The sequence below is a fragment of the Castanea sativa genome, chromosome 7 (assembly GCF_040712315.1).
Source record: "Castanea sativa cultivar Marrone di Chiusa Pesio chromosome 7, ASM4071231v1".
NCBI lineage: Eukaryota > Viridiplantae > Streptophyta > Magnoliopsida > Fagales > Fagaceae > Castanea > Castanea sativa.
This window is the reverse complement of record NC_134019.1, coordinates 27,108,873-27,116,372: the sequence shown is the minus strand read 5'-3', so window position 1 is coordinate 27,116,372 and position 7,500 is coordinate 27,108,873. Positions and strand designations below refer to the sequence as shown.

At 38.1% G+C, this 7,500-nt stretch overlaps 1 pseudogene; it reads right to left on the bottom strand.

Annotated features, from left to right (window-relative positions):
* Positions 1-5,670: 5,670 nt before the first annotated feature.
* The window catches only part of LOC142644245 (uncharacterized), a 12,877-nt pseudogene continuing 11,047 nt past the window's right edge, over positions 5,671-7,500 (bottom strand).

Here is a 7,500-nt window from a genome sequence, read left to right as displayed (position 1 = left end):
TCTACAGCATCAAATTCAGGATGTAGAACTAGCTTCGGACATTATGCATAGTCTGAAGGAGATGTTTGGTGAGCAAGGCCCTTCAGCAAGACAAGAAACCATGAGGCAAATTTATAATACCAAAATGGCTGAAGGTAGTTCAGTAAGAGAGCATTGTCTTGCAATGATCTCTAATCTGAATACATTAGTGGTTTTAGGTGCCGACATTGATGGAGAATCCGAAGTGGATATGATACTCCAGTCACTACCGGAATCATTCAAGGAATTCAGATTTAATTATAACATGAACAAAAAGATTTATTCTTTGTTTGAATTAATGAATGAGTTAGTGGTGGCAGAAGGCATTCTTGGTACTTCTAGTGTTGAAGCCAATGTGGATGAAGCTTCTACTTCTCAACCTAAGTCGAAAGGCAAGGGTAAGAAGAAGAAGAAGAAGAAGAAGGACTTCGCTAAGAAAAGGAAAAAAGCTCAAAGGAAATTACCTTAGGGGTTGCTGACAAAGGAAAAAAGCTCAAAGGAAAGTGTTTCCATTGTGGTGAGAAAGGACATTGGAAGAGAAATTGTCCAAGGTTTAAGGCTGCCAAGAACAAGGGTATGAAAACTTCCTTTTTTCTTGAAATATGTTTGGTACAGAATCCCACGGATTCCTGGTGTGTGGATTTAGGTTGTACTAATCATATCTGCAATTCTTTGCAAGGGTTTTAGGAGACCAAAACGTTGAGTGAAGGGGAATTGTTTCTTACTTTGGCTAATGGGAGCAGAATTCCGGTTGAAGCTGTTGGTGTTGTTAATTTGTGCTTTGAGTCTAGGGTTTTAATATTGAAAGACTGTTTTTATGTACCTAATGTTCGTAGGAATTTAATTTCTGCAACTTATTTAGGTAAACATGGATATTGTGTTATCTTAAAGGACAATGTTATAATAAAGAAGGATAAAATGTTTATCTGTTCAGGCAATATTGTGGATGGTCTTTATATTTTAATTCATGATAAGCATGAATTACATAATTCTGAATTAGATGATAACTCTCATGTAAAATCATTAAAGAGAAAGTTTCCTTCTAGTGATGCATATCTTTGGCACTTGTGTTTAGGTCATATTAATTCAAAAAAGATTCAAAGACTAATCAAAGATGGACTTTTACAGCCCATGAACTTTGATGAATTTCCTGTTTGCAAATCTTGTTTGGAAGGTAAAATGACCAAACGACCTTTTAATGAAAAAGGTAGAAGAGCCCAAGAGTTGCTTGAATTAGTTCATACAGATGTATGTGATCCTATGTCAACCCAAGCAAAAGGAGGTTATGAGTACTTCATCACTTTCACGGATGATTACTCAAGATATGGTTATGTGTACCTAATGAGACGGAAGTCCGAAGCCTTTGAAAAGTTTAAAGAGTTTTGGGCTGAAGTTGAGAATCAATTGGGTAAACGTATAAAAGTCATTCGATCTGATCATGGTGGCGAATACCTTATTGGGGATTTCAAGGATTACCTAATTCAGAATGGGATTGTATCCCAATTGACTGCACCTGGAACTCCTCAACAAAATGGTGTAGCGGAAAGAAGGAATAGGACTCTTTTGGAAATGGTTAGGTCCATGATGAGTTACTCAACTTTACCAATTTCTTTTGGGGAGTATGCCTTAGATACAACAATACATCTTTTAAATTTAGTTCCATCAAAATTTGTTCCCAAAACACCCATGGAATTATGGAGTGGGCATAAGCCTAGTATGAGATATCTCCACATTTGGGGTTGTCCAGCACATGTGCTAAAGGGGAAGCCTGATAAGTTGGAACCAAAATCAGAAGTATGTTTGCTTGTGGGTTATCCAAAACGAACTAGGGGTTATTTATTCTATAGTCGTAAGGATAACAAAGTTTTTGTTAGTACAAATCCTAAATTCTTGGAAAATGACTATATGAATAATTTTACTCCTAGAAGTAGAGTTGTATAGGCTGAAATGAATGAATCTGTAAATCAACAACCATTGGATAAAACTAGGGATGATGTGGTTGTATTAGATACACCACAAGATACTACTCACGAGATGTCAAGTACACAGGTGCCTCATTGTAGTGGGAGAATTGTTCGGCCTCCTGTGAGATTTATAGGTTTGGAAGAAACTTATGAAGCTATCTCAGAAGAGGCTGAATTGGATCCTTATACTTATGATGAAGCAATAAACGATATAGATGCACATCATTGGGTCCAAGCTATGAAATCAGAATTAGATTCCACGTATTCCAATCAAGTTTGGGATCTTGTAGAGGTGCCTAACGGCATTAAACCTGTTGGTTGTAAATGAGTTTACAAGAGGAAGAGAGGGATAGATGGAAATGTTGAAACCTTTAAAGCAAGGCTAGTGGCGAAATGGTATACACAAAAAAAGGTATTGATTATGAAGAAACCTTTTCACCAGTAGCAATGCTTAAATCTATCAGAATTCTCTTATCCATTGCTGCTCATTATGATTATGAGATTTGGCAAATGGATGTCAAGACTGCATTTCTTAATGGCAATCTTGAAGAAGAAATCTATATGATGCAACCGGAAGGTTTCATAGCAAAGAACCAAGAGCATATGGTATGCAAGTTGAAAATGTTCATTTATGGACTTAAGCAAGCATCTAGGTCATGGAACATCAAATTTGATCAAGCAATCAAATCATTTGGTTTTGAACAAAATCTTGATGAACCATGTGTGTACAAAAGACATCAAGACAAAATAGTAATATTCCTAGTGCTTTATGTTGATGATATTCTACTGATTGGGAATGATGTAGGGGTAATGTCATCGGTAAAGGTTTGGTTGTCTAGCCAATTTGATATGAAGGACTTGGGTGAGGCTAACTATATTCTAGGGATCAAGCTTTGGCGAGATCGCAAGAATAAGATGTTAGGCTTATCACAAGCTGGATATATAAATAAGGTTCTAAAACGTTTTAGCATGCAAAAATCCAAGAAAAGATTGCTTCCTTTTAGACATGGAGTTCCTCTATCTGATGACCAAAGGCCTAAGACTCAAGAGGAAGAAAACATGATGAGACAAGTTCCTTATGCTTCTACAGTGGGAAGTCTCATGTATGCCATGCTTTGTACTAGACCAGATATTTGTTATTCAGTTGGCATGGTCAGTCGATATCAATCAAATCCAGGACTAAAACATTGGCAAGCTGTAAAGCATATTCTCAAGTATCTTAGGAGAACGAGAGATTATATGCTTGTTTACTAGTGTGAGGATTTAATTCCCGTTGGCTATACAAATTCAGATTTTCAATCGGATCTAGATTTTAGAAAATCCACTTCAGGATGTGTTTTCACCTTGGGAGGTGGAGCCATAAGTTGGAGGAGTGTTAAGCAATCTTGTATTGCGGACTCCACCATGGAAGCTGAGTATGTTGCGGCTTGTGAAGCAGCAAAGGAAGCTGTTTGGCTCAAGAAATTCCTTTATGATCTTAGTGTTTTAAGAATGGAGTAAGTTCTCATCACATTGTTTTGTGACAATAGTGGAGCAGTTGCGCAATCCAAAGATCCAAGGAATCACAAGAAAGGAAAGCACATTGAGAGGAAGTATCACATCATTCGAGACATTATTACTCATGGAGATGTAGTGGTAGCAAATATTGAAAGTGCAAATGCTCTAGCAGATCCATTTACTAAAGCCTTGCCTCAAAGGACTTTCGAGTCACATTTGGTAGGAATGAGAGTTAGATTAATGCACAATAGTCTTTAGGGCAAGTAGGAGATTGTTAGGATTAATGCCCTTTGATGAGAATCAACAAGCATTCAAGGATCCATTGCATGTTCCAGTTGGTCCTGTTACAAGAGCAAGATCCAAGAAGATCAAAGAAGCACTTAATGGGCTGATTCAAGAGATTTTGGTTGATTCTAATGCAGGACATTCCAAGCTTGGCCCAAAGGAAGCTGAAAACGTATTAAATTTAATTCAAGTTATTTAGGGCTGATCTGGCTTAATTGCGAGTGATTTATGGCATGAATTAATGACTGATTGACTTTATAGCTCTATATCAGTTAAGGCAGATTTTTTCCTATTTTGGATTTGCTAATGATGCGAACCTCAATCGACACGCTTTGAGACCCAACAAAAATATTGGAATATTTAACCCAGGAAAGCTAAAAATCAGATATTTGATAGAAACCCTGACCCAACGTTTATAATCGAAACGTGAACCAAATGTATAAGTTGACCTTGACCCAATGATTATAAAGAATCACGAACCAAAGGTATAAAGTTTGAACGCCACAAGGAAGAATCCTTGATAAGTTCACAGTTCTTGAAGAACCAAAAGAGAGCAAAGCCTCACCTTTTCTGAATTTTATTCAATAATAATCTGAAAAACGTTTACAGACTTCAGAGCCTATTTAAGGACTCCACAAAACTTGACAGACAAGAAAATATATTATGAAATAACTCCTAATTGATACCTTACCATATCAGGAATCAAGTTTGACCTAAAAAGCATTAAATGCACCTAAAAACTAGGAAAATACCTAAAAAAAATTTGCCTTAACTGATACAGAGCTGGAAAGTCAATCAGCTATTAATTCATGCCATAAATCACTCCCAATTAAGTCAGATCAGCCCTAAATAGCTTGAATTAAATTTACTGCACTTTCATCTTCCTTTGGGCCAAGCTTGGAACATCCTGCGTTAGAATCAGCCCAAATCTCTTGAATCAGCCCATGAAGTGCTTCTTGGATCTTCTTGGATCTTGCTCTTGTAATAGGCCCAACTGGAACCTGCAATGGATCCTTGGATGCTTGTTGATTCTCATCATTCCCCCTCTCTTCAAAAAGATTCGTCCTCGAATCGTCACCTACATCAAAAGGAGAAAGATCAGAAACATTAAATGTAGCACTAATGTTATACTCACCTGGAAGATCCAACTTGTATGCATTATCATTGATTCTCTCAAGGACTTGAAATGGACCATCCCCTCTAGGACGAAGCTTAGACCGCCTACGAGCTGGAAATCTTTCTTTTCTCATATGCACCCAAACCCAATCACCCGGTTCAAAGAGGACTTGTCGACGGCCCTTGTTGGCTTTAGTCGCATATTGCTCATTCTTCTTCTCTATATGTTGCCGTACACTTTCATGGAGTTTCTTCACCATTTCAGCCTTCTTCTCACCATCCAAACTAGTCATTTCATTAACTTGTCCCCTCAGGTGCTTCAAGGACTCATGGTCAGTATGTATGACAAATTCTTTCGGCCAAAGGTAGTGTTGCCAAGTCTCTAATGCCCTCACCAATGCATAAAGCTCCTTGTCATATGTTGGGCAGTTCAAAGTTGCCCCATTTAGCTTTTCACTAAAATAGGCTATCGGCCTCTTCTTCTGCATCAAAACAGCTCCAATACCTATTCCTGAGGTATCACATTCAATCTCAAAAGTTTTAGAAAAATCAGGTAATGCTAATGAAGGAGTACCACATAATCTTTCTTCAATTTCATTAAATGCACGATCTTGCTCACTTCCCCATTTAAAACCAACAGATTTTTTAACAATTTCAGTGAGTGGTGCAGCTAGTGTACTGGAATCTTTGACAAATCGGCGATAAAAACTAGCCAAACCGTGAAAACTTCTTACCTTAGTGACTGACTTAGGTGTTGGCCATTCCTTAATAGCCTTCACATTTTCCTCATCTACCTCAATTCCTTTCCCGCTAACAACATAACCCAAAAATACAACTTTGTCCATGCAAAAGGAACATTTCTTTAAATTGGCATATCGTTTTTCTTTTCTCAAAACAGCAAGCGCACAATGTAAATGATCAATATGCTCATCTAAATTCTTGCTATATACCAAAATATCATCAAAATAGACCACAACAAATCTGCCTATAAACGCACGCAATGCATGGTTCATTAACCTCATGAATGTACTTGGTGCATTAGTTAGACCGAAAGGTATTACCAACCACTCATACAATCCATATTTAGTTTTAAAGGCAGTTTTCCATTCATCACCCTCTTTCATCCTAATTTGATGATATCCACTTTTCAAATCAATTTTTGTGAAAACACATGATCCATGCAATTCATCCAACATGTCATCTAGCCTAGGAATGGGATGTGTATACTTTACCGTAATGTTGTCGAGAGCCCTGCAATCAACACACATTCTCCAAGTTCCATCCTTTTTAGGCACAAGCAGCACCGGCACCGCGCATGGACTCATACTCTCTCTCACATGTCCCTTGGTCAGCAACTCCTCAACTTGCCTTTGAAGTTCCTTTGTCTCCTCCGGATTACTCCTATAGGCTGGTCGGTTAGGAATTGTTGCACCTGGCACAAAATCGATTTGATGCTCTATTCCTCTAATAGGTGGCAATCCACTAGGAACATCATTAGGAAACACGTCCTCATATTCCTGCAACAAAGAGACAACAACACTAGGCAAAGATTCGTCAAGTTCGTTAGTATTAAAACACACCTCTTTGTACAAGAGTACAAATATAGGCTGTTTTGTATAAAAAGCACTCTTGACATCACTCGCCTTAGCATAAAAACACCCTTGTTTTTTTGTCTTTCTCTCATTTTTTCCACCCTCAACTGTCTTTTCACTCTTTTTTATGGTTTCACTCTCTTTTTTCTGTTCACACTCTTTTATTCTTTCACTCTCTTTCTCATCCTCTTTTTTTGCATTCTCAATCTCACAATTTTTCAAGTCATTTTCTCTTGTCAGTTTCACTTGATCTTCATACACTTGTCTCGGAGTCAACGGTACAAGAGTAATGGTTTTATTATCTTTTAACAAAAGAATACCTATTCTTGAACCCATCATGATTGACTCTCCTGTCAAACTGCCATGGCCTGCCCAATAAAATGTGACCCGCTTGCACTGGAACAACATCACAAAGTACTTCATCCTTGTACCTCCCAATTGAAAAAGAAACCAGCACTTGCTTATTTACCTTAACTTCTCCATAATCTTTCAACCACTGCAACTTATATGGTCTAGGGTGTTTCAAGGTAGGTAAATTCAAATTTTCAACTAAAGTAGTACTGGGCACATTAGTACAGCTCCCCCCATCTATAATCATACTACATACCTTGTTGTTGACGTGGCATCTAGTGTGAAAAATGTTCTCCCTCTGTTGTTCCATGTCATCCTCTTTGACTTGGGCACTTAAAGCACGCCTTGCAACAAGCGACTCACCCTCCACTGGATACTCCACTTCATCATCACAAGCATCCTCAAGTCATGGAATCTGGTCATCATCTTCCTCGCTTTCAGTTTCCACCTCTCCATCAATACGTGCGATCATGGTCCTCTTATTAGGGCATTGTGAAGCAATATGACCTACTCCCAAACAACGAAAACACGTAATATCACGATTACGAGTCTGAGATTCATTTTTACCTTCGTTGACACTGGGAGCTTCATCTCTCCTTTTTTGTGGTTCGGATTTGGACTTGAAAACAGCCCCTTCGTCTTTCCTCCCATTTGACCTCCATGAAGTAGAGGAGCCC